The 25,109-nt window shown below is 42.7% G+C and overlaps 11 non-coding genes and 25 pseudogenes across 11 annotated transcripts; all 36 read left to right on the forward strand.

The window, feature by feature from the left end:
* The first annotated feature begins 1,168 nt into the window (after positions 1-1,168).
* On the forward strand, positions 1,169-1,287 carry LOC136734228 (uncharacterized; annotated as a pseudogene).
* A 219-nt stretch (positions 1,288-1,506) lies between these two features.
* LOC136734405 (uncharacterized) lies at positions 1,507-1,625 on the forward strand (annotated as a pseudogene).
* A 216-nt stretch (positions 1,626-1,841) lies between these two features.
* Positions 1,842-1,960, forward strand: LOC136734378 (uncharacterized; annotated as a pseudogene).
* Positions 1,961-2,178: 218 nt separating this feature from the next.
* LOC136734085 (5S ribosomal RNA) lies at positions 2,179-2,297 on the forward strand. The gene has a single exon (XR_010810463.1). It is a non-coding gene; the product is annotated as a 5S ribosomal RNA (ribosomal RNA).
* A 209-nt stretch (positions 2,298-2,506) lies between these two features.
* On the forward strand, positions 2,507-2,625 carry LOC136734468 (uncharacterized; annotated as a pseudogene).
* A 563-nt stretch (positions 2,626-3,188) lies between these two features.
* LOC136734370 (uncharacterized) lies at positions 3,189-3,307 on the forward strand (annotated as a pseudogene).
* A 209-nt stretch (positions 3,308-3,516) lies between these two features.
* On the forward strand, positions 3,517-3,635 carry LOC136734391 (uncharacterized; annotated as a pseudogene).
* Positions 3,636-3,845: 210 nt separating this feature from the next.
* On the forward strand, positions 3,846-3,964 carry LOC136734469 (uncharacterized; annotated as a pseudogene).
* A 221-nt stretch (positions 3,965-4,185) lies between these two features.
* On the forward strand, positions 4,186-4,304 carry LOC136734154 (uncharacterized; annotated as a pseudogene).
* A 219-nt stretch (positions 4,305-4,523) lies between these two features.
* On the forward strand, positions 4,524-4,641 carry LOC136734208 (uncharacterized; annotated as a pseudogene).
* A 216-nt stretch (positions 4,642-4,857) lies between these two features.
* On the forward strand, positions 4,858-4,976 carry LOC136733894 (uncharacterized; annotated as a pseudogene).
* A 221-nt stretch (positions 4,977-5,197) lies between these two features.
* LOC136734148 (uncharacterized) lies at positions 5,198-5,316 on the forward strand (annotated as a pseudogene).
* Positions 5,317-5,531: 215 nt separating this feature from the next.
* Positions 5,532-5,650, forward strand: LOC136734470 (uncharacterized; annotated as a pseudogene).
* A 221-nt stretch (positions 5,651-5,871) lies between these two features.
* On the forward strand, positions 5,872-5,990 carry LOC136734432 (5S ribosomal RNA). Its single transcript, XR_010810497.1, has one exon. It is a non-coding gene; the product is annotated as a 5S ribosomal RNA (ribosomal RNA).
* Positions 5,991-6,203: 213 nt separating this feature from the next.
* On the forward strand, positions 6,204-6,321 carry LOC136734210 (uncharacterized; annotated as a pseudogene).
* Positions 6,322-6,537: 216 nt separating this feature from the next.
* LOC136734406 (uncharacterized) lies at positions 6,538-6,656 on the forward strand (annotated as a pseudogene).
* Positions 6,657-6,877: 221 nt separating this feature from the next.
* LOC136734244 (uncharacterized) lies at positions 6,878-6,996 on the forward strand (annotated as a pseudogene).
* Positions 6,997-7,211: 215 nt separating this feature from the next.
* LOC136733909 (uncharacterized) lies at positions 7,212-7,330 on the forward strand (annotated as a pseudogene).
* A 216-nt stretch (positions 7,331-7,546) lies between these two features.
* On the forward strand, positions 7,547-7,665 carry LOC136734090 (5S ribosomal RNA). Its single transcript, XR_010810465.1, has one exon. It is a non-coding gene; the product is annotated as a 5S ribosomal RNA (ribosomal RNA).
* Positions 7,666-7,876: 211 nt separating this feature from the next.
* On the forward strand, positions 7,877-7,995 carry LOC136734007 (5S ribosomal RNA). Its single transcript, XR_010810387.1, has one exon. It is a non-coding gene; the product is annotated as a 5S ribosomal RNA (ribosomal RNA).
* A 210-nt stretch (positions 7,996-8,205) lies between these two features.
* Positions 8,206-8,324, forward strand: LOC136734441 (uncharacterized; annotated as a pseudogene).
* Positions 8,325-8,548: 224 nt separating this feature from the next.
* LOC136734003 (5S ribosomal RNA) lies at positions 8,549-8,667 on the forward strand. The gene has a single exon (XR_010810383.1). It is a non-coding gene; the product is annotated as a 5S ribosomal RNA (ribosomal RNA).
* A 210-nt stretch (positions 8,668-8,877) lies between these two features.
* On the forward strand, positions 8,878-8,996 carry LOC136734398 (uncharacterized; annotated as a pseudogene).
* A 214-nt stretch (positions 8,997-9,210) lies between these two features.
* Positions 9,211-9,329, forward strand: LOC136734024 (5S ribosomal RNA). Its single transcript, XR_010810403.1, has one exon. It is a non-coding gene; the product is annotated as a 5S ribosomal RNA (ribosomal RNA).
* Positions 9,330-9,537: 208 nt separating this feature from the next.
* LOC136733937 (uncharacterized) lies at positions 9,538-9,656 on the forward strand (annotated as a pseudogene).
* Positions 9,657-9,879: 223 nt separating this feature from the next.
* Positions 9,880-9,998, forward strand: LOC136734071 (5S ribosomal RNA). Its single transcript, XR_010810449.1, has one exon. It is a non-coding gene; the product is annotated as a 5S ribosomal RNA (ribosomal RNA).
* A 220-nt stretch (positions 9,999-10,218) lies between these two features.
* Positions 10,219-10,337, forward strand: LOC136734337 (uncharacterized; annotated as a pseudogene).
* Positions 10,338-10,552: 215 nt separating this feature from the next.
* Positions 10,553-10,671, forward strand: LOC136734487 (uncharacterized; annotated as a pseudogene).
* Positions 10,672-10,886: 215 nt separating this feature from the next.
* On the forward strand, positions 10,887-11,005 carry LOC136734182 (uncharacterized; annotated as a pseudogene).
* Positions 11,006-11,220: 215 nt separating this feature from the next.
* Positions 11,221-11,339, forward strand: LOC136733964 (5S ribosomal RNA). The gene has a single exon (XR_010810344.1). It is a non-coding gene; the product is annotated as a 5S ribosomal RNA (ribosomal RNA).
* A 221-nt stretch (positions 11,340-11,560) lies between these two features.
* Positions 11,561-11,679, forward strand: LOC136734079 (5S ribosomal RNA). The gene has a single exon (XR_010810457.1). It is a non-coding gene; the product is annotated as a 5S ribosomal RNA (ribosomal RNA).
* A 205-nt stretch (positions 11,680-11,884) lies between these two features.
* LOC136733959 (uncharacterized) lies at positions 11,885-12,003 on the forward strand (annotated as a pseudogene).
* A 216-nt stretch (positions 12,004-12,219) lies between these two features.
* LOC136734021 (5S ribosomal RNA) lies at positions 12,220-12,338 on the forward strand. Its single transcript, XR_010810400.1, has one exon. It is a non-coding gene; the product is annotated as a 5S ribosomal RNA (ribosomal RNA).
* A 209-nt stretch (positions 12,339-12,547) lies between these two features.
* Positions 12,548-12,666, forward strand: LOC136733892 (uncharacterized; annotated as a pseudogene).
* A 221-nt stretch (positions 12,667-12,887) lies between these two features.
* Positions 12,888-13,006, forward strand: LOC136734230 (uncharacterized; annotated as a pseudogene).
* Positions 13,007-19,513: 6,507 nt separating this feature from the next.
* Positions 19,514-19,628, forward strand: LOC136733983 (U5 spliceosomal RNA). The gene has a single exon (XR_010810363.1). It is a non-coding gene; the product is annotated as a U5 spliceosomal RNA (small nuclear RNA).
* Positions 19,629-25,109: the final 5,481 nt, after the last annotated feature.

The raw sequence follows: 25,109 nt of genomic DNA on the forward strand, positions 1-25,109 counted from the left end.
TTTAAGCAATTTTGAGCGTGGCATGGTTGTTGGTGCCAGACGGGCCGGTCTGAGTATTTCACAATCTGCTCAGTTACTGGGATTTTCACGCACAACCATTTCTAGGGTTTACAAAGAATGGTGTGAAAAGGGAAAAACATCCAGTATGCGGCAGTCCTGTGGGCGAAAATGCCTTGTTGATGCTAGAGGTCAGAGGAGAGTGGGCCGACTGATTCAAGCTGATAGAAGAGCAACTTTGACTGAAATAACCACTCGTTACAAACAAGGTATGCAGCAAAGCATTTGTGAAGCCACAACACGTACAACCTTGAGGCGGATGGGCTACAACAGCAGAAGACCCCACCGGGTACCACTCATCTCCACTACAAATAGGAAAAAGAGGTGAGACATTCAGATGGTAGAGTCAGAATTTGGCGTAAACAGAATGAGAACATGGATCCATCATGTCTTGTTACCACTGTGCAGGCTGGTGGTGGTGGTGTAATGGTGTGGGGGATGTCTTCTTGGCACACTTTAGGCCCCTTAGTGCCAATTGGGCATCGTTTAAATGCTACGGCCTACCTGAGCATTGTTTCTGACCATGTCCATCCCTTTTTGACCACCATGTACCCATCCTCTGATGGCTACTTCCAGCAGGATAATGCACCATGTCACAAAGGTCGAATCATTTCAAATTGGTTTCTTGAACATGACAATGAGTTCACTGTACTAAACTGGCCCCCACAGTCACCAGATCTCAACCCAATAGAGCATCTTTGGGATGTGGTGGAACGGGAGCTTCGTGCCCTGGATGTGCATCCCACAAATCTCCATCAACTGCAAGATGCTATCCTATCAATATGGGCCAACATTTCTAAAGAATGCTTTCAGCACCTTGTTGAAGCAATGCCACGTAGAATTAAAGCAGTTCTGAAGGCGAAAGGGGGTCAAACACAGTATTAGAATGGTGTTCCTAATAATCCTTTAGGTGAGTTCATCGTAGCTCTTAATACTCTCTTTCTGTCTGGAGGAGATATAATTGAAGTAATGTACACGTACCCGGCTACTTTCAACACCCATTGCTGCACTGATATTTTTCCCTCCATTTTTCTTTATCCATTTTTTTTTTGCTGGAAGTTCCGTCAATACCCGTCAGTCTTTAAGAGACATCATGCAGCCAGGCCTCTTGGCTTGTGGCCACACCGTCCTGAACGCGCCCGATCTCGTCAGATCTCGGAAACTAAACGGGGCAGGGCCTGGTCAGTACTTGGATGGGAGATCTCCTGGAAATACCAGGTGCTGCCAGCTTTTAACGTCTCCTGGGGAACTTCATCGTAGCTCTTAATACTCTCTTTCTGTCTGGAGAAGACATAATTGAAGAATTGTACACGTACCCGGCTACTTTCAACACCCTTTCCTGCACTGATATTTTTCCCTCCATTTTTCTATTTATTTTTTTTTTTTTTTGCTGGAAATTCCGTCAATACCCGCCAGCCTTTAAGAGACATCATGCAGCCAGGCATCTCGGCTTGCGGCCACACCATCTTGAACGCGCCCGATCTCGTCAGATCTCGGAAGCTAAACGGGGCAGGACCTGGTCAGTACTTAAATGTGAGACCTCCTGGAAATACCAGGTGCAGCCAGCTTTTTACGTCTCCTGGGGAACTTCATCGTAGCTCTTAATACTCTCTTTCTGTCTGGAGAAGATATAATTGAAGAATTGTACACGTACCCGGCTACTGTCAACACCCTTTGCTGCACTGATATTTTTCCATCCATTTTTCTTTTTTTTTTTTTTTTTTGCTGGAAATTCCGTCAATACCCGCCAACCTTTAAGAGACATCATGCAGCCAGACATCTCGGCTTGCGGCCACACCATCCTGAACGCGCCCGATCTCGTCAGATCTCGGAAGCTGAACGGGGCAGGACCTGGTCAGTACATGAATGTGAGACCTCCTGGAAATACCTGGTGCTGCAAGCTTTTACGTCTCCTGGGTAACTTTATCATAGCTCTTAATACTCTCTATCTGTCTGGAGGAGATATAATTGAAGTATTGTACACGTACCCAGCTACTGTCAACATCCTTTGCTGCACTGATATTTTTCCATCCATTTTTCTTTTTTTTTTTTTTTTTTTTTGCTGGAAGTTCCGTCAATACCCGCCAACCTTTAAGAGACATCATGCAGCCAGGCCTCTCGGCTTGCGGCCACACCGTCCTGAACGCGCCCGATCTTGTAAGATCTCGGAAGCTAAACGGGGCAGGACCTGGTCAGTACTTGGATGGGAGACCTCCTGGAAATACCTGGTGCTGCAAGCTTTTACGTCTCCTGGGTAACTTTATCGTAGCTCTTAATTCTCTCATTCAGTCTGGAGGAGATATAATTGAAGAATTGTACATGTACCCGGCTACTTTCAACACCCTGTCCTGCACTGATATTTTTCCCTCTATTTTTCTTTTTTTTTTTTGCTGGCAGTTCCGTTGATACCCGCCAGCCTTTAAGAGACATCATGCAGCCAGGCCTCTTGGCTTGAGGCCACACCGTCCTGAAGACGCAAGATCTCGTCAGATCTCGGAAGAAAAACTGGGCAGGGCCTGGTCAGTAATTGGATGGGTGACCTCCTGGAAATACCAGGTGCTGCAAGCTTTTTACATCTCCTGGGTAACTTCAGTGTAGCTCTTAATACTCTCATTCAGTCTGGAGGAGATATAATTGAAGAATTGTACATGTACCCGGCTACTTTCAACACCCTGTCCTGCACTGATATTTTTCCCTCCATTTTTCTATTTTTTTTTTTTTTTTTTGCTGGAAATTCCGTCAATACCCGCCAGCCTTTAAGAGACATCATGCAGCCAGGCGTCTCGGCTTGCGGCCACGACATCCTGAACTCGCCCGATCTCGTCAGATCTTGGAAGCTAAACTTGGCAGGACCTGGTCGGTACATGAATGTGAGACCTCCTGGAAATACCTGGTGCTGCAAGCTTTTACGTCTCCTGGGTAACTTTATCGTAGCTCTTAATACTCTCTTTCTGTCTGGAGGAGATATAATTGAAGAATTGTACACGTACCCGGCTACTTTCAAAACCCATTACTGCACTGATATTTTTCCCTCCATTTTTCTTTTTCTTTTTTTTTTTTTTTTTTTTTTTGCTGGAAGTTCCGTCAATACCCGCCAGCCATTAAGAGACATCATGCAGCCAGGCGTCTCGGCTTGCGGCCACACCGTCCTGAACGCGCCCGATCTCGTCAGATCTCGGAATTTAAACGGGGCAGGGCCTGGTCAGTACTTTTATGGGTTACCTTCTGGAAATACGAGGTGCTGCAAACTTTTTACGTCTCCTGGGAAACTTCATCGTAGCTCTTAATACTCTCTATCTGTCTGGAGGAGATATAATTGAGAAATTGTACACGTACCCGGCTACTTTCATCGTCCTTTGCTGCACTGGTATTTTTCCCTCCATTTCTCTTTTTTTTTTTGCTGGCAGTTCCGTCAATACCCGCCAGCCTTTAAGAGACATCATGCAGCCAGGCATCTCGGCTTGCGGCCACACCGTCCTGAACGCGTCCGATCTCGTAAGATCTCGGAAACTGAGTGGGGCAGGGCCTGGTCAGTACTTGGATGGGAGACCTCCTGGAAATACCTGGTGCTGTAAGCTTTTACGTCTCCTGGGTAACTTTATCGTAGCTCTTAATTCTCTCATTCAGTCTGGAGGAGATATAATTGAAGAATTGTACATGTACCCGGCTACTTTCAACACCCTGTCCTGCACTGATATTTTTCCCTCTATTTTTCTTTTTTTTTTTTTGCTGGCAGTTCCGTTGATACCCGCCAGCCTTTAAGAGACATCATGCTTCCAGGCCTCTTGGCTTGAGGCCACACCGTCCTGAAGACGCAAGATCTCGTCAGATCTCGGAAGAAAAACTGGGCAGGGCCTGGTCAGTAATTGGATGGGTGACCTCCTGGAAATACCAGGTGCTGCAAGCTTTTTACATTTCCTGGGTAACTTCAGCGTAGCTCTTAATACTCTCATTCAGTCTGGAGGAGATATAATTGAAGAATTGTACATGTACCCGGCTACTTTCAACACCCTGTCCTGCACTGATATTTTTCCCTCCATTTTTCTATTTATTTATTTTTTATTTTTTGCTGGAAGTTCCGTCAATACCCGCCAGCCTTTAAGAGACATCATGCAGCCAGACATCTCGGCTTGCGGCCACACCGTCCTGAACGCGCCCGATCTCGTCAGATCTCGGAAGCTAAACGGGGCAGGACCTGGTCAGTACTTGAATGTGAGACCTCCTGGAAATACCTGGTGCTGCAAGCTTTTACGTCTCCTGGGTAACTTTATCGTAGCTCTTAATACTCTCTATCTGTCTGGAGGAGATATAATTGAAGTATTGTACACGTACCCGGCTACTTTCAACAGCCTTTGCTGCACTGATACTTTTCCCTCCATTTTCCATTTTTTTTTTTTTTTTTTTTTGCTGGAAGTTCCGTCAATACCCGCCAGCCTTTAAGAGACATCATGCAGCCAGGCCTCTTGGCTTGCGGCCACACCGTCCTGAACGCGCCCGATCTCGTCAAATCTCGGAAGCTAACGGGGCAGGGCCTGGTCAGTACTTGGATGGGAGACCTCCTGGAAATACCAGGTGCTGCAAGCTTTTTACGTCTGCTGGGTAAGTTTATCGTAGCTCTTAATACTCTCTTTCTGTCTGGAGGAGATATAATTGAAGTATTGTACACGTACCCGGCTACTTTCAACACCCATTGCTGCACTGATATTTTTCCCTCCATTTCTCTTTTTCTTTATTATTTTTTCTGGAAGTTCCGTCAATATCCGCCAGCCTTTAAGAGACATCATGCAGCCAGGCCTCTTGGCTTGAGGCCACACCGTCCTGAAGACGCAAGATCTCGTCAGATCTCGGAAGAAAAACTGGGCAGGGCCTGGTTAGTAATTGGATGGGTGACCTCCTGGAAATACAAGGTGCTGCAAGCTTTTTACATCTCCTGGGTAACTTCAGCGTAGCTCTTAATACTCTCATTCAGTCTGGAGGAGATATAATTGAAGAATTGTAGATGTACCCAGCTACTTTCAACACCGTGTCCTGCACTGATATTTTTCCCTCCATTTTTCTATTTATTTATTTTTTATTTTCTGCTGGAAGTTCCGTCAATACCCGCCAGCCTTTAAGAGACATCATGCAGCCAGGCCTCTTGGCTTGCGGCCACACCGTCCTGAACACGCCCGATCTCGTCAGATCTCGGAAGCTAAACGGGGCAGGGCCTGGTCAGTACTTGGATGGGAGACCTCCTAGAAATACCAGCTGCTGCAAGCTTTTTACGTCTCCTGGGTAACTTCATCGTAGCTCTTAATACTCTCTTTCAGTCTGTAGGAGATATTATTGAAGAATTGTACACGTACCCGGCTACTTTCAAAACCCTTTGCTGCACTGATATTTTTCCCTCCATTTTTCTTTTTTCTTTTTTTTTTGCTGGAAGTTCCGTCAATACCCGCCAGCCTTTAAGAGACATCATGCAGCCAGGCCTCTTGGCTTGAGGCCACACCGTCCTGAAGACGCAAGATCTCGTCAGATCTCGGAAGAAAAACTGGGCAGGGCCTGGTCAGTAATTGGATGGGTGACCTCCTGGAAATACCAGGTGCTGCAAGCTTTTTACATCTCCTGGGTAACTTCAGCGTAGCTCATAATACTCTCATTCAGTCTGGAGGAGATATAATTGAAGAATTGTACATGTACCCGGCTACTTTCAACACCGTGTCCTGCACTGATATTTTTCCCTCCATTTTTCTATTTATTTATTTTTTATTTTTTGCTGGAAGTTCCGTCAATATACGCCAGCCTTTAAGAGACATCATGCAGCCAGGCCTCTTGGCTTGCGGCCACACCGTCCTGAACACGCCCGATCTCGTCAGATCTCGGAAGCTAAACGGGGCAGGGCCTGGTCAGTACTTGGATGGGAGACCTCCTGGAAATACCTGGTGCTGCAAGCTTTTTACGTCTCCTGGGAAACTTCATCGTAGCTCTTAATACTCTCTATCTGTCTGGAGGAGATATAATTGAAGTATTGTACACGTACCCGGCTACTTTCAACAGCCTTTGCTGCACTGATACTTTTCCCTCCATTTTCCATTTTTTTTTTTTTTGCTGGAAGTTCCGTCAATACCCGCCAGCCTTTAAGAGACATCATGCAGCCAGGCCTCTTGGCTTGCGGCCACACCGTCCTGAACGCGCCCGATCTCGTCAAATCTCGGAAGCTAACGGGGCAGGGCCTGGTCAGTACTTGGATGGGAGACCTCCTGGAAATACCAGGTGCTGCAAGCTTTTTACGTCTGCTGGGTAAGTTTATCGTAGCTCTTAATACTCTCTTTCTGTCTGGAGGAGATATAATTGAAGTATTGTACACGTACCCGGCTACTTTCAACACCCATTGCTGCACTGATATTTTTCCCTCCATTTCTCTTTTTCTTTATTATTTTTTCTGGAAGTTCCGTCAATATCCGCCAGCCTTTAAGAGACATCATGCAGCCAGGCCTCTTGGCTTGAGGCCACACCGTCCTGAAGACGCAAGATCTCGTCAGATCTCGGAAGAAAAACTGGGCAGGGCCTGGTTAGTAATTGGATGGGTGACCTCCTGGAAATACCAGGTGCTGCAAGCTTTTTACATCTCCTGGGTAACTTCAGCGTAGCTCTTAATACTCTCATTCAGTCTGGAGGAGATATAATTGAAGAATTGTAGATGTACCCAGCTACTTTCAACACCGTGTCCTGCACTGATATTTTTCCCTCCATTTTTCTATTTATTTATTTTTTATTTTCTGCTGGAAGTTCCGTCAATACCCGCCAGCCTTTAAGAGACATCATGCAGCCAGGCCTCTTGGCTTGCGGCCTCACCGTCCTGAACACGCCCGATCTCGTCAGATCTCGGAAGCTAAACGGGGCAGGGCCTGGTCAGTACTTGGATGGGAGACCTCCTAGAAATACCAGCTGCTGCAAGCTTTTTACGTCTCCTGGGTAACTTCATCGTAGCTCTTAATACTCTCTTTCAGTCTGTAGGAGATATTATTGAAGAATTGTACACGTACCCGGCTACTTTCAAAACCCTTTGCTGCACTGATATTTTTCCCTCCATTTTTCTTTTTTCTTTTTTTTTTGCTGGAAGTTCCGTCAATACCCGCCAGCCTTAAAGAGACATCATGCAGCCGGGCATCTCGGCTTTCGGCCACACCGTCCTGAACGCGCATGATATCGTCAGATCTCGGAAGCTAAACGGGGCAGGACCTGGTCAGTACTTGGATGGGAGACTTCCTAGAAATACCAGGTGCTGCAAGCTTTTTACGTCTCCTGGGTAACTTCATCGTAGCTCTTAATACTCTCTTTCTGTCTCCAGGAGATATAATTGAAGTATTGTACACGTACCCAGCTACTGTCAACACCATTTGCTGCACTGATATTTTTCCATCCATTTTTCTTTTTATTTTATTTTTTTGCTGGAAGTTCCGTCAATACCCGCCAACCTTTAAGAGACATCATGCAGCGAGGCCTCTAGGCTTGCGGCCACACCGTCCTGAATGCGCCCGATCTCGTCAGATCTCGGAAGCTAAACGGGGCAGGGCCTGGTCAGTACTTGGATGGGAGACCTCCTAGAAATACCAGGTGCTGCAAGCTTTTTACGTCTCCTGGGTAACTTCATCGTAGCTCTTAATACTCTCTTTCTGTCTCCAGGAGATATAATTGAAGAATTGTACACGTACCCGGCTACTTTCAACACCCTTTGCTGCACTGGTATATTTCCCTCGATTTTTCTTTTTTTTTTTTTGCTGGCAGTTCCATCAATACCCGCCAGCCTTTAAGAGACATCATGCAGCCAGGCATCTCGGCTTGCGGCCACACCATCCTGAACGCGCCCGATCTCGTCAGATCTCGGAAGCTAAACGGGGCAGGGCCTGGTCAGTACTTGGATGGGAGACCTCCTAGAAATACCAGGTGCTGCAAACTTTTTACGTCTCCTGGGTAACTTCATCGTAGCTCTTAATACTCTCTTTCTGTCTCCAGGAGATATAATTGAAGAATTGTACACGTACCCGGCTACTTTCAACACCCTTTGCTGCACTGGTATATTTCCCTCTATTTTTCTTTTTTTTTTTTGCTGGCAGTTCCGTCAATACCCGCCAGCCTTTAAGAGACATCATGCAGCCAGGCATCTCGGCTTGCGGCCACACCATCCTGAACGCGCCCGATCTCGTCAGATCTCGGAAGCTAAACGGGGCAGGACCTGGTCAGTACATGAAAGTGAGACCTCCTGGAAATACCTAGTGCTGCAAGCTTTTACGTCTCCTGGGTAACTTTATCGTAGCTCTTAATACTCTCTCTCTGTCTGGAGGAGATATAATTGAAGTATTGTACACGTATCCTGCTACTGTCAACACTCTTTGCTGCACTGATATTTTTCCATCCATTTTTCTTTTTTCTTTTTTTTTTTTTTTTTTTTGCTGGAAGTTCCGACAATACCCGCCAACCTTTAAGAGACATCATGCAGTCAGGCCTTTCGGCTTGTGGCCACACCGTCCTGAATGCACCCGATCTCGTCAGATCTCGGAAGCTAAACGGGGCAGGGCCTGGTCAGTACTTGGATGGCTGACCTCCTAGAAATACCAGGTGCTGCAAGCTTTTTACGTCTCCTGGGTAACTTCATCGTAGCTCTTAATACTCTCTTTCTGTCTCCAGGAGATATAATTGAAGAATTGTACACGTACCCGGCTACTTTCAACACCCGTTGCTGCACTGGTATATTTCCCTCTATTTTTCTTTTTTTTTTTTGCTGGCAGTTCCGTCAATACCCGCCAGCCTTTAAGAGACATCATGCAGCCAGACATCTCGGCTTGCGGCCACACCGTCCTGAACGCGCCCGATCTCGTCAGATCTCGGAAGCTAAACGGGGCAGGACCTGGTCAGTACATGAATGTGAGACCTCCTGGAAATACCTCGTGCTGCAAGCTTTTACATCTCCTGGGTAACTTTATCGTAGCTCTTAATACTCTCTATCTGTCTGGAGGAGATATAATTGAAGTATTGTACACGTACCCAGCTACTGTCAACATCCTTTCTTGCACTGATATTTTTCCATCCATTTTTCTTTTTTTTTTTTTTTTTGCTGGAAGTTCCGTCAATACCCGCCAACCTTTAAGAGACATCATGCAGCCAGGCCTCTCGGCTTGTGGCCACACCGTCCTGAACGCGCCCGATCTCGTAAGATCTCGGAAGCTAAACGGGGCAGGACCTGGTCAGTACTTGGATGGGAGACCTCCTGGAAATACCTGGTGCTGCAAGCTTTTACGTCTCCTGAGTAACTTTATCGTAGCTCTTAATTCTCTCTTTTTGTCTGGAGGAGATATAATTGAAGAATTGTACACGTACCCGGCTACTTTCAACACCCTTTGCTGCACTGATATTTTTCCCTCCATTTTTCTTTTTCTTTTTTCTGGAAGTTCCGTCAATATCCGCCAGCCTTTAAGAGACATCATGCAGCAAGGCCTCTTGGCTTGCGGCCACACCGTCCTGAACGCGCCCCATCTCGTCAGCTCTCGGAAGCTAAACTGGGCAGGGCCTGGTCATTACTTGAATGTGAGACCTTCTGGAAATTCCAGGCGCTGCAAGCTTTTTTCGTCACCTGGGGAACTTCGTCGTAGCTTTTAATACTCTCTTTCTGTCTGGAGGAGATTTAATTGAAGAATTGTACACGTACCCGGCTACTGTCAACACCCCTTGCTGCACTGATTTTTTTCCCTCCGTTTTTCTTTTTTTCTTTTTTTTTTTTTATTTGCTGGAAGTTCCGGCAATACCCGCCAGCCTTTAAGAGACATCATGCAGCCAGGCCTCTCGGCTTGCGGCCACACCGTCCTGAACGCGCCCGATCTTGTCAGATCTCGGAAGCTGAACGGGGCAGGGCCTGGTCAGTACTTGGATGGGTGACCTCCTGGAAATACCAGGTGCTGCAAGCTTTTATCGTCACTTGGGTAACTTCATCGTAGCTCTTAATACTCTCTTTCTGTCTGGAGGAGATATAATTGAAGTATTGTACACGTACCCGGCTACTTTCAACACCCTTTCCTGCACTGATATTTTTCTCTCCATTTTTCTATTTTTTTTTAATTTTTTTTTCTTGGATGTTCCGTCAATACCCGCCAGCCTTTTAGAGACATCATGCAGCCAGGCCTCTTGGCTTTCGGCCACACCGTCATGAACGCGCCCGATCTCGTCAGATCTCGGAAGCTAAATGGGGCAGGGCCTGGTCAGTACTTCGATGGGTGACCTCCTGGAAATACCAGGTGCTGCAAGATTTTTACGTCTCCTGGGAAACTTCATCGTAGCTCTTTATACTCTCTTTCTGTCTGGAGGAGATATAATTGAAGAATTGTACACGTACCCGGCTACTTTCAACTCCCTTTGCTGCACTGAAATTTTTCACTCCATTTTTCTTATTTCTTTTTTTTTTGCTGGCAGTTCCGTCAATACCCGCCAGCCTTTAAGAGACATCATGCAGCCAGGCCTCTTGGTTTGCGGCCACACCATCCTGAACGCGCCCAATCTCATCAGATCTCGGAAGCTAAACGGGGCAGTGTCTATTCTGTACTTGGATGGGAGACCTCCTGGAAATACCAGGTGCTGCAAGCTTCTTACGTCTCCTGGGTAACTTCATCATAGCTCTTAATACTCTCTTTCTGTCTGGAGGAGATATAATTGAAGAATTGTACACGTACCCGGCTACTTTCAACTCCCTTTGCTGCACTGATATTTTTCCCTCCATTTTTCTTTTTCTTCTTTATTTTGCTGGAAGTTCTGTCAATATCCTCCAGCCCTTAAGAGACATCATGCAGCCAGGCATCTCAGCTTGTGGCCACACCATCCTGAATGCGCACGATCTCGTCAGATCTCGGAAGCTAAACGGGGCAGGGCCTGGTCAGTACTTAGATGGGAGACCTCCTGGAGATACCAGGTGCTGCAAGCTTTTTACATCACTTGGGTAACTTCATCGTAGCTCTTAATACTCACTTTCTGTCTGGAGGAGATATAATTGAAGTATTGTACACGTACCCAGCTACATTTAACACCCTTTGCTGCACTGATATTTTTCCCTCCATTTTTCTTATTTCTTTTTTTTTTGCTGGAACTTCCGTCAATACCCGCCAGCCTTTAAGAGACTTCATACATCCAGGCCTCTTGGCTTGCGGCCACACCGTCCTGAACGCGCCCGATCTCGTCAGATCTCGGAAGCTGAACGGGGCAGGGCCTGGTCAGTACTTGGATGGGTGACCTCCTGGAAATACCAGGTGCTGCAAGCTTTTCTCGTCACTTGGGTAACTTCATCGTAGCTCTTAATACTCTCTTTCTGTCTGGAGGAGATATAATTGAAGTATTGTACACGTACCCGGCTATATTCAACACCCTTTCCTGCACTGATATTTTTCCCTCCATTTTTCTATTTTTTTTTTTATTTTTTTTTCTTGGATGTTCCGTCAATACCCGCCAGCCTTTTAGAGACATCATGCAGCCAGGCCTCTAGGTTTGCGGCCACACCGTCCTGAACGCGCCCGATCTCATCAGATCTCGGAAGCTAAACGGGGCAAGACCTGGTCAGTACTTGGATGGGAGACCTTCTGGAAATACCTGGTGCTGCAAGCTTTTTAGTCTCCTGAGTAACTTCATTGTAGCTCTTAATACTCTCTTTCTGTCTGGAGGTGTTATAATTGAGGATTTGTACACGTACCCGGCTACTTTCAACACCATTTGCTGCACTGGTATTTTTCCCTCCATTTTTCTTTTTTTTGCTGGAAGTTCCGTCAATACCCGCCAGCCTTTAAGAGACATCATGCAGCCAGGCTTTTTGGCTTGCGGCCACACCGTCCTGAACGCGCCCGATCTTGTCAGATCTAGGAAGCAAAACGTGGCAGGACCTGGTCAGTATTTGGATTGGTGACCTCCTGGAAAAACTAGGTACTGCAAACTTTTTACGTCTCCTGGGTAACTTCATCGTAGCTCTTAATACTCTCTTTCTGTCAGGAGAAGATACAATTGAAGAAATGTACACGTACCCGGCAACTTTCAACACCCTTTGCTGCACTGATATTTTTCCCTCCATTTTTCTTTTTTCTTTTTTTTTTTGCTGGAAGGTCCGTCAAAACCCGCCCGCCTTTAAGAGACATCATGCTGCCAGGCGTCTCGGCTTGCGGCCATGCCGTCCTGAACGCGACCGATCTCATCAGATCTCGGAAGCTATACAGGGCAGGGCCTGGTCAGTACTTGGATGGGTGACCTCCTGGAAATACCAGGTGCTGCAAGCTTTATACGTCTCCTGGGTAACATCATCGTAGATCTTAATACTCTCTTTCTGTCTGGAGGAGATATAATTGAAGAAATGTACACGTACCCGGCTACTTTCAACACCCTTTGCTGAACTGATATTTTTCCCTCCATTTTTCTTTTTTTATTTGCTGGAAGTTCCGTCAACACCCGTCAGCCTTTAAGAGACATCATGCAGCCAGGCCTCTCGGCTTGCGGCTACACCGTCCTGGACGCACCCCGTCTCGTCAGATCTCAGAAGCTAAACGGGGCATGGCCTGGTCAGTACTTGGATGGGAGATCTCCTAGAAATACCAGGTGCTGCAAGCTTTTTACGTCTCCTGGGTAACTTCATCGTAGCTCTTAATACTCTCTTTCTGTCTGGAGGAGATATAATTGAAGAATTGTACACGTTCCCGGCTACTTTCAACACCCTTTCCTGCACTGTTATTTTTCCCTCCATTTTTTTATTTTTTTATTTTTTATTTTTTGCTGGAAATTCCGTCAATACCCGCCAGCCTTTAAGAGACATCATGCAGCCAGGCATCTCGGCTTGCGGCCACACCGTCCTGAACGTGCCCGATCTCGTCAGACCTTGGAAACTAAACGGGCCAGGGCCTGGTTAGTACTTGGATGGGTGACCTCCAGGAAATACCAGGTGATGCAAGCTTTTTACGTCTCCTGGGTATCTTCATCGTAGCTCTTAATACTCTTTATCTGTCTGGAGGAGATATAATTGAAGTATTGTACACTTTGTCTTAGGGACAGTCTGGCTAGCAGTGACTGAGTGGTTGACAGACGACAAGCAACGGAATGTACGTGCTCTGTGATGTCATAGCAGTCAGCTGAGAGAGGCTCGTGATGTCATCGCTGAGCTGTCTGTCTGTCTGTCTGTCTCTCTCTCTCTCTTTCTCTCTCTCTCTCTCTCTCTCTCTCTTCCTCTCAATTCAATTCATTTGTATTGTCAAAGCAATTGGACATACATACATATATATATATATATATATATATATATATATATACATACATACATACATCCATACATGCTAGAAAGTCATTACTATGTTATCTTAAAGGCTAACTAAGCAGAACATATATCATTATAGAACAGAGTTCATAGGTCAACACATGGTTTTAGGGAACAGGCACGTAGGTCATACCGTTTGACAATGTCTCCAAGGTTCTCATCGTAAATAACAAACAGAAATCAAACTATCTTCTGGGCTGACCTTCTAGCTTGACCGTATCTTTCTTAAGTATACAAGAGAGAAAAACAGGTGTAAGAAAATAATTTCTAATTTTCCTTCTACACATATATACATACATACATACATATGTAGCGTTATGTTGGGTGTATTTGGATAAGAGCATTTGGGCTCTGAGCTGAAGCACTGATCTAAAGAAGACCTCTCCCCCCCCAAAGTTATCAGATTTCCTTAGCTCATCAGCTTGGAACTGGTTTGCATCAAAGTGACAGTTTTGGGGAGGATGGCACCGAGAAGAGGCCAAATAGTTTGGAATTCTGCTATGAGATGTCTGGAGAAAGGGGCCTGTAGGTGATAAAAACTCTTTGAAGTGGATGAGAGCCGAAATCCCGACATAGAGCTACGAACCCAGGCCAACCGGCATTTCCAAAAGATGGCATGGATTGACATCAGTCATAAATAAAGCCTCCCTCCAATAGGACACTGGGGGCTGAAACCGAAATCCAATCTCAAGAACTCAGGGACCAATCACCTACTGATCTGACAGACTATAAGGAACAGCGGACAGTCTTTCTCTCTCTCTCTCTCTCACCTGAACCAGAAACTCGCTGCCACAGCTCAACCTGTAGCTCTGTTGCCAGAACCGGAATCAGAAACCAACCAAGTCTTTGCCAGCAACAGAAGAGTTAAACTATGAGAAGGAGATTGAGCGAAGAATTATTTTAAAGGACTTTATTAAATAAATAACTTCACAGACCCACCTGATCAGTGGAGTTTTACAGCTGGACAATTGACTAAGTCGACTGAATACGAAAGTGTCAGTCACTTAAATAGCTATTTGAGTCTTAAGAAACTTGACCCTTGGAACAAACAGGGCCCTGCTTTCCTCAAAGACTTCGTCTTCAAGTAACTACGGTGGAACCATGCTTACAAAGAAGATTTTGTGCACAACCTTGGAGCATTCAAACCAATGGAAAATCTGTTTGGAAACGACTCTACATTCCCGAAACCCCAACTTCCAGGTGCATCGACTGAGTGGAAGTTCTTGGACAAAGCCGAACCGGACTGCCTTTGTTCCAAACCACACGGACCTCGTGCCGTGTGCTGTTATCTGAGCCCGAAGCCAGAGAGGCCTCTCTGCGACGAAGTTCACATAAGTTTAACAGTTTGGAGTTTGTGATTCATGACATTTGAGAAATCAATTAGAAATGTTAATCTGTGATTCATAACTCTAGAATGTGTAATATCATTTCGTTTTCTTAAATATAAATGTGAGTTGCATTAAACTGTTTTGTTGATAATTTTAGAAATAAAATCTGTCAACGCCGAGAAATATCTTCTCATTCCTGTTTAACTGTTTAGTCTGAAATTGACACAAGTTAATAGACATTAGATTATTGGTGGCCCTGCCTATCCTTAATCATTGAATAATAATCAGTTAAGGGAAATTGTGGTAACAAATAGGATCTTTCTCGGCACCTAAACGTAAATGAGACTGATATATATATAACGAGAAGTTACCTGACATAAATACTAACCTGCGTAGTTATTTAATGTCTGACTAATAATACTAACGAGAGACTCACCTTCGTCTTACTAACCGGTATTGTAGTCAATGTGTTTATAACCTTTTTTGTTTAACGATTTGTTAAACGGAATGTACGTGCTCTGTGATGTCATAGCAGTAAGCTGAGAGAGGCTCGTCATGTCATCGCTGAGCTGGCTGGCTGGCTCTCTGTGTGTGTGTGTGTGTGTGTGTGTGTGTCTCTCTGTCTGTCTGTCTGTCTGTCTCTCTCTCTCTCTTACTCTCTCTCTCTCCCTCTCAATTCAATTCATTTGTATTGTCAAAGCAATTGGACATGCATACATACATACATACATATATATGGAAAATAAACAATATGTGTACATCTCTTTCTGCATTAGTGGTGCCCTCACAGATGTGCAAGTTACATGACAGACAGACAGACAGACACACACACACTTTCACACACAGACAGACAGACACAGACACACACAGAAACACACACACATACTTTGACAGACAGACAGACAGACACACGCATATTATGGGTCTTTGTTGGGTAGTGAAATGGGTAGCATCAGTCGCAGTGTGGGTAATGTCAGGGAGCCAATCATAGTCCCCGTTATTTGCATTTCGTGGCGCAAAGCTTTCTGGGAAAAGCAACTAAACACGTTTAGTCATGTATTTGTCCATAGTTTACACATGAGATGAAAGAGACAGTATGACGTATTGAGCACCTGGGATTCCTCATGTGTATGTGAGGGGCAGAGGAACCGGATCCCAAGTGTGCGTCCCAGGTGCTATAGGTTTCAAAGCATGCAGGGGAATAGGCACCCCACCCTGACACCTATAGAAGACTGGATAGGGAGATATAAATAGCAATGGGGAGACTCTTGTACTTGGTGTGGCTCTATCCATATAGTGGGGCCAGCAGCCACTTAGCAGGTGCAGCAATAGAAGCTCAGCCTGGGGAGACTGGATTTAGCATTTCCTCTCCATTTTGATAACTATCCATAATCATTTCTGCAAAATACTTCTATGATACCTATGTATGTTTTTTACTTGTACTATATTATACTATCAAGTATCAGTGTACACATACAATGTGACCTGTTACATTAATACAGAGGCCACGGAAGGCCAGATCACTAATAGCCACTGTCCCCTGATATTACACTTTTTTACAATCACTTTGGCACTCATTTCAGAACCTTGATGTCATTTTTCAAAACTCTAGACACTAAACTCACACCCGATGATCAAAATGCACATTTTTCAAAACTCTAACACTTTTTTACAATTGCTTGGATACAATACACATCAACCTCAGATCATTTGTTCATTGAACTAAAATGACACAACTTAACATCAAAGTATTACCATTTCAAAATGCAATTCACACATTACATCTGAGATCACTGTCTATTCATTTCATTACAAAGATCTAACTATCAATTGATACAGCTGCTCAAAATGATAAGTGACTGTTGCATTACTCTTAATGCATAATTTTATGGAAACTGACAAACAATATTCCATGTTTCGATCATGAAAGTTTCAGGATAATGAGATCCATTGACACCAATAACCGAGGAGCATGAACCAGTTGGACTACATTATCTATGGATGTAATATTTCATCATCATTCATCATCATGTAGCACTTTTCCACACCATGTTTGCAGTGTGGAAGGAAAGTTAGAAATTCTTTCTCTAATACCTGTTTTTCTCTCTTGTATACTTAAGAAAGATAAGGTCAAGCTAGAAGGTCAGGCCAGAAGGTAGTTTGATTTCTGTTTGTTATTTACGATGAGAATCTTGGAGACAATGTCAAACAGTATGATTGAAGTGCCTGCTCCCTAATCCATGTGTTGATCTATGAACTCTGTCCTATAATGATATAAATTCTGCTTAGCTAACTTTTAAGATAACATAGTAATGACTTTCTGATTATAACCAGCTCTTTGATTTTTGTGTATAAAAGCTCTGACTGTTAAAATGAAGGCAGAGCGACTTTGGGATCTACTTGAGTCACTGTTCCTCTCCACGCTGCGTGTATTAAAGGCATTGCAACTAACGCTCCAACCTGGTTGAAGATGATTGTTCTTCCACATCAGATTTGACATTACTGTATGTATGCAGGCCCTTGTAATTGCTTTTCCAATACTGCCAACTGGTTATTGATGATTGATTTCACATTGTGGTACGAGTATCGAGTGAAATGAGTGCTATCCACCCCAGCAACACAGTGATAACATGGAGCCGGCAAGTCATCCAGGTCACAATAGAGGTCAAGCAGTGGGAGGAGGAAGACGTGGTGGTCAAAGGAATGGAAGGGGACATGCACCCCTTCTGAGAGGTGGTCGTGGGCCTCGTCATAGAGGAGGGCTTAGGCCTCACCAGAGAGGCAGCCATGGGCCTCATTTGAGAGGTGTTGGGGGAACGTGGTAGAGGACAAGGCCACGGACCAGACAGCGGCAGCAACAGCAAATAGTGTCCAGTGAAATCCGAGAAATAGTTGTAGAGCATGTTGTAAATCATGGCATGACCATGACTGAGGCAGCTACAATGATTCAATCAAACCTCAGAATCAACTCAGGATCAACTGTGGCCTCAATCATCAGAAATTTCCGTACTGAGAAGCGGCAAGTCTTCAGCATGCACTAAACATTAGGCTACTCTCAATTGTCAAATGACTGTATACTGCATACCAATGTGTAGCACAGAGTATAGTGTGCCTTTTGAAAGAAATGCAGACAGAGTGAAGCAGCTGATGACTGAGTATGTTCAGGTATGTTCAGTTTCAAGATGCCTCTTGTGAAAAATGGTTGTGAGAACCTGAACCTGAACACAGGGCTGATGGAAATTCAGAAGTACAGTAATCAATCCTTTGTTTTACACTAAGCCAGGTGAGGAACACTGCAGTTGACATTTTACTGTAGTTTTGTTCTTTTTTGTAGCTAATTATTGTTGCATGGCTTCAAAGAAACCTATGGTGTGATTTGATTGTATTGCATCAATACATTTCAGATTTTGTTCAATGATTCCACTGTGTCTGTAGTATTCTCTCTACTAGTCCTTTTACAGTGATGTATTTATGTGTAGTACCATAATGAAACATGTATCACATATTTTGTACTACAATATTTAATGATTGTACGAACAACTACACAGTGAAACTATCGGTATCTTCTGTGTGGGTGATCTAAATAAATGTTACTATGGTATTTCATGATAAATGAATTATTTGAACCAACAAGTCTGCAAGTGCAAGGTTTCTTTAAAGATATGAATGCACAATGCAATGTTTTGAACATTGGACAGCCTGTGTTACAAGTGATGACCGTTTTGAGTTTTGTGTCTAGAGTTTTGAAAAATGACATCAAGGTTCTGAAATTAGTGACAAAGTGATTGTAAAAAACTGTATATTCATCCTATTTAATGTGCTCTTTTAAAATGTACTTTTCTTTTTTATGTTGCCATTTCTGTTCTACCAATGTTTCAGTTGTTAGCCAAAGATTGACAGAGTACATCTCATACACACAGGCCAGACAGCAAGGATTTCTTTTTGAAATTCAATTACAAATGCTGCATGAACTCATCAATACGATTAGAGCTCCTGAAAGCAATATAACTAACTCACTCTACAGCATCTCATTAGCAGTGAAAAGAAACCAAGAAAGTTGGGACAGTCGACTGTTTACCACTATGTAACATCACCTTTTCTTTTAATAACACTTATTAAGCACTTGGGCACTGAAGACACCACTTGGTTAAGTTTAGCAAGTGGGATTTCCCCCCATTCATCCATTATGCATTTCCTCAGCTGCGCAACTGCACAGGGCCTTCGTTGTCTTAATTTGCACTTCATAGTGCGCCACACATTCTCAATTCGGAGACAGGTCAGGACTGCAGGCAGGCCATGCTAGCACCCGCACTCTCTGCCTACGCAACCATGCGCTTGTAATCTGGGCAGAATGTGGTTTGGCGTTATCCTGCTGAAAAATGCAGGGATGTCCCTGGAAAAGACGATGTCTGGATGGCAGCATATGTTGCTCCAAAATGTGTACATCTCTTTCTGCAAAAATGGTGCCCTCACAGATGTGCGAGTTACATGACAGACAGACACTCATACACACTGTCACACCCACACACACACACACACTTTCACAGACAGACACACGCACACACACTCACTTTCACACAGAGACAGACACACAAACACAGAGACAGACACACACACACTCACTTTCACACAGAGACACACAAACACATACACTTTCACACAGACACACACACACATACATACATACATACATACATATATAAGGAAAAGAAACAATACATTTAAAAATCACAAAAAGATGTAATAAAGTACAGAAAATCTAAATGTAATAAAATGTGATCTTTAATACACACAAATATGTATGGCTGGTCGGATGCGTCTTGGACTCGGGTTCCTCTTCATTACGTATAATGCTTTTGCCTTTTGCTATAGCTTTCCGTGGAGGGGATCGTGGGTGAGTTTGTACCATTCTTGGGAGGCTCTGCCTTGTTGGGGCGGAGCTGTGATCCAGGTGAACAGCAGATCGGACATAGGTGGGCATGTGGGCGGAGGAGGAAGGCCGGTCAAGCAAATAAGCTTGCTAAGGTACGCAGCAGCAGCAAGCAGCCCCACCATCCAGTCAGCCAGCCAGTCTGGCTGGCAGTGACTGAGTGGTTGACAGACGGCAAGCAACGGAATGTACGTGCTCTGTGATGTCATAGGAGTCACCTGAGAGAGATGTTTGTGATGTCATCGCTGAGCTGGCTGGCTCTGTGTGTCTTGCTGGCTGTGTGTGTGTGTGTGTGAGAGAGAGAGAGACTTTTTGACTTTTATCAGACTTCATTGCCTGTTTGCAACACGCAATAATTCATACAAAAGAAAATAAATAAATAAATAAAAAATAGTGTTCCCCTTTGTTTGTCTCCCCCCAACAAGCATTAACTCCGCCACTGATCTGTACACTTTTAAAGAAAGCAACCCAATACACACAACAAAACAACCATCAAATACTAAACCCTATAAATGAATTACATAATAAAAACCAACTCCCCGTCATACAATTCACAAAGGGCATCATTAATACACCAGACCTGTTCAAAACTCTCCAAATCATTCATCAGCCTGTAATAGTTAAACTCTAGTCTGACTCTGCACTTGACCAGCATGGCAAACACTCTCACTGCATCCTCACTGCCCTCCCCACACACTCTGTTCTTCCTAGTCTTATAGACGGCCATTTTAGCCTGGCCCAGCAAGAAGTTTACCAGCTGGTCCACATGTTTGGTCTTTCTGGTGTATCGCGCCCCTAAAATAAAAACCTTTGTGTTAAAAATCAGGTTAAGATCAGTAAAAAGACGAGTTAAAAGACTAAAAATGGGTGACAACCGAGAGCAAGTGCTGAAACAGTGAAACACGGTCTCTCTCTGAGCACAGAATGGGCAGGCGTCGGACACAGCAGGGTTAAGAACAGTAATAAAAGAATTGACAGCAATAATGGTGTGTAACACCCTCCACTGCAGATTGCCAGCTCTCTTATTGAGGGGGGCTTGTACAGGCTTCTCCAGGCGGGCACAGTGTCTTCCCCCAGCCCCAGCCTGTAAAGTAATTTTAGGAATCACAAAGAAACAGTTGAAAGTGCTAAATAAGTATTTTGATGCACCATATTAATTTAGGAAATTTACATGTTGTTTTTCATCAGCTTCTGTATCTGATGGCTCCACATCACTGGCTGGATTGACAGCAACGACACTCTAAAAAAAGAAGTGTTAAGTTTGAGCATTCAGGACTTGTTTTGAAGATCCTGAATATCACTGGTCCACAATGTATCTGTGAAACTATGGGTTAATCTCCATATACAAAATACTTTTCACACACACTTTAAATTTACAACTAAATTTACATGTTGATGTCTTTCGTCAGCTTCTGTATTTGATGGCTCAATATAACTGGTTGCATTAACAGCAACGGCACACTACAAGAAAATAACATTATATTTAAACATTCAGGACTGGTTTAGCATCACCTCGAATATCCCTAGCCCTTGAGGTCGATTGTTATTGTGGTCTTCAAGACCAGTGCTTCTCAACCTTAGTCCTGGAGGAGGCCCACTGTCTGCTGATTTTCATTACAACAACATTGTAGGTTATATCAGTGACTGTGGTCCTAAAGTACCCCTATGCCTGCTGTTTTTTTTCCAGTTGAGCTCTTAATTACCTAATTGGCTTAACTGAAGCCATTTAACCCTTTTCCCAGGTCTTTGGTTGTTGATGAGTTACAAAGAGCGGGATTGTGGCCCGCCATGACTGGAAGTGAAGAACACTCACTCTAGGCCTTTAACTTAATGTTCATATGTAGGGGCCTATCCATCTGATTTGTTTTTGCACATTTATTAACAGAAAAATTGATGGTACGTGAAATCATCTGAGCTGAAAAATATAATGTTCCACCAATAATAAAATAAATGTATTAATTAAAATTATAGAGATAATAGAATGTTCACAGATTATTAGTTCAGAAAATAAAATATTTTTTTATATCTTAAATAGAATTAACACTCAAATCAGTTGTAGGGTAAACAAGGTCTATTTTTTGGATTGATTTTATAATTATACATGTATGGCTGCATGAAGCTTACCTGAGAATCTGATATTTTAGTAACTTTGTTGCTTCTTGTTGGGTAGTCCACGTTTGCCGCCGTTCTTTTTCTGTAAATGTAAATCAAAAGGCAATAATTACATACTGTAATTAAAATACAAAAAGTATAAACATTGTATTATTATTTTTGTATCCTGTTTCTCCATCTCGATGCTGTTCTTTTTGGAATTGCATATCTAGGTTTACTTAAATACTGTTTATAAGATTGTAAACTCATCATCCAAATTTCTTCATTTGCCAAACTTTATGTAGTGCGCTTGCAGTTTCAGAAGAAGAAAAAAAACTGTAACAGATGGGATATGTAGTACTTTATACTCGAGTGGTCTATGCGATTACACCCTGTTGGTGTTATTAAGAACGCCAAGTACCAGAATGCAGAGCGGGACTGTTTTTTGTGCCGTGACTTGTCGGGGGAAAAAGGCGCAGAAAAAACGGACGAGAAGGTGAAGGTAGTATGGCGGTGATGCACGCGTTGGTGAAGTGGGAAAGCGGGGTCGACAAAGACTCTTACAGCGTGATTCCCACTGCTTGCTTTCGCAATTTTGATTTATTCAGCATTGCTGATGATGACGAAGAGACGACTCGAAACTTCAGAGCAGAGTGGAGAGACACGAACAAACCTCCAAAAGGTGGATGGCCTGTCCATGAAGCGCAGATCATTATGACTGGTAACAATGTTTATTTAAAAAAAAAAAACATTAAAGTCTTTACATGCTATTTGATATATACAATCACAGTATATTTGAAATGAATGTTTAAGTTATTAATGTGTTGTACTTCTAACATACTCTTATAACATGGTAGATGGTGGTGAGGGCGCTAAAAACTCGTCATACTTGACTGGCATTTGTAAGAACGATTTATTGTGTGTTGTGCTTTACAATAAAATCCCCCAAATCACAAAGTAAATTAAACCAGATATAATTTAACTTCAGTTTTGATTCAGTGTTGGCTGTTCATCTTAATTTGTATGGTCAAAGCACAGTATTTTTATGACAAATAAATATAATCCCCAAATATCTGTGGACATAATGCAGGGTTTTATTTATTTTATTTTTATTTTAGGAAAAGAAGGCGAACTAAGAAGAAAACTTAATGACCTAACAAAAATGCCCTGTCCTAAAATGAAGAGAGTACCTAAACCAAACAAAAAACTTCAAATTTCAGATGATAGTGACCTTGATGAACCACAGTTACCGGTGAGATAATTACTGCAAATATTAAATAAATGTATTGCAGGATTGTTTTTTTTTAATCATATTCATATATATATATATATATTTTCATTTTAAACTCTTTTCCTCTCTGAATACAGCACAAAATAAGAAAGAAAACCGATGGAGCTTCAAGAATTAGATCCCGTCATATTCTACAGACATTTAAAGAGTCCAGTGAAGTTGAGCTACAGCAAAACGTTAAGCAGCTCGAAAAGGAAAACACAAGACTTAAAAATGAAAACCAATGTCTTCGAAACCGTATGGTTGATGGTAAGTTTTTTTATTTATAGCAAATAATTCCTTACCTTGATAAATGTTATTCTTCAGTAATTTAGATTCCAGAGTAATGTATTATAGTTGATCATACTGAAGTAATCTAGAACCACAATACAGACTCTTAATGTGCACTGTCTAATAGTTTAATAATACTGATTATTAAATAAAGTTTTTCAACATAACTTCATAATCCTACATTAATGACTATATGCATTACATTAGACCTGGAAATTCTTGTATTTTATCTTTTTTATTTTTTTCGTAGCTAATGTTAATGACCCACAAAAAGGTCAGTTTGCCAATAACATAGAGCAAGTCTCTCAAGTATAATTGCAGGCATTGATGGTTTTGTTTTCACTTTGCATTAAATATATTACTAGAAATGATTATCATTTAATACAAAGGTTTTTTTCTCCAGAGATTCCAGACCTTTTGGACAATCTGAAAAAAATTGTAACAAAAGCCACATTTATCAGCAATGAAGACAAAAGTGTGTCACCATCAAGTGGTTCTGACAGCCCCACAGCAAATTGTTCTGAATCTGACAAAGAATCACCAAAACAGGTATAACACTCTTGGTCTACAATATTACAAAGACAAGGTAAAAATATATATATTGAAAACAAATATTGGTTGTAAACAATCTAATGATGCTACATTATCAGTTATATTCATAGTTATAGTTGATAATAAGAATGTAATTGAATTGTGGGTGTCACAGATTCACTGACTTTATTATGTCTGTAAATTAATAAACTTAGAATTGAGACATACTGTGGTCTTTAATAACACATTTCTGTAACAAAATCACAGCCTTACTGATAATGTATTCCACTTAACATAATATAAGAATAGTTTGGGGATAAACTTGTTTTTTATTTACCATTGTCTTTTAGGTGGAAATATTCCCAGGCACTGGAGTTTACATTGACAAACTGTCCTGGATCCTTGCAGAGAGGTGCAGCACGAATACGTCATATGCAAGAACCCTGACGGTTGCTGTCTTTGACTTTCCAACATTACTAAAGAGCAATCTTCGTGGTGGTGGCAGCAAGAGAGATCCAACTTCGGAGAAAAAGACACCTCTGGATCGCTTAAAGGTGGAAGCCATATATGGTATGTAAATGCTGTTGTACAAAATTTCTAACTCTCCTTTTTAACTGTATAGAACACAAAGGGTTAGCATTTGAAATGTTCCTTTGGCCTTTGTTTTAGTTTCAGAGACTAGAGTTAATTTATTAATAAATAATAATACCTTACATGTAGCAGCTGGAAAGATCCCAAAGTGCTCTACAGACTCACTTCACCCACCACCCTCTGGGGTGCAGCCATTTTGTACCAGCAGATTACTACACAGCAGTAAAGGTGGAGTCATAACAAATTTGTTGGACCTGATTGAGGGAAGCCTGACTTAGAATTCAGCCACGTCACTCTTTCAACAACACCTTGTAAATCACCTTGGATTAATGCTTCAGACATATTAATACATAATAATAATTAATAGTGCCATGGGATCCTTGACAATATAAACTTTCATGTCTCATTTAAATTTGACTTTTGAGCAAATACTTCACATTTCAGTCCAGTTGTGCCACATCAATGTAATGCTTAAGCAAGGTATTAATGGAGAAAAGACTGCCTTTGCATAGCTGCTTCGCCAAGTACAGATTTTACTATGAACTAGTGTAAGACAAGTTTAAGAGCATACACCAAAACGTTTAAATACACCCACACACAAAAATGTTGATTTACTGTGGCAATATGTAACTAATGAACCCTTCTCAAAGATATGTGGTATGTTTATTAAAAGATTTTTATATATCTATGTGCAAGTCATTAAATCTATGTGAT

The sequence above is a fragment of the Amia ocellicauda genome, unplaced genomic scaffold, assembly GCF_036373705.1.
Source record: "Amia ocellicauda isolate fAmiCal2 unplaced genomic scaffold, fAmiCal2.hap1 HAP1_SCAFFOLD_38, whole genome shotgun sequence".
Lineage (NCBI taxonomy): Eukaryota > Metazoa > Chordata > Actinopteri > Amiiformes > Amiidae > Amia > Amia ocellicauda.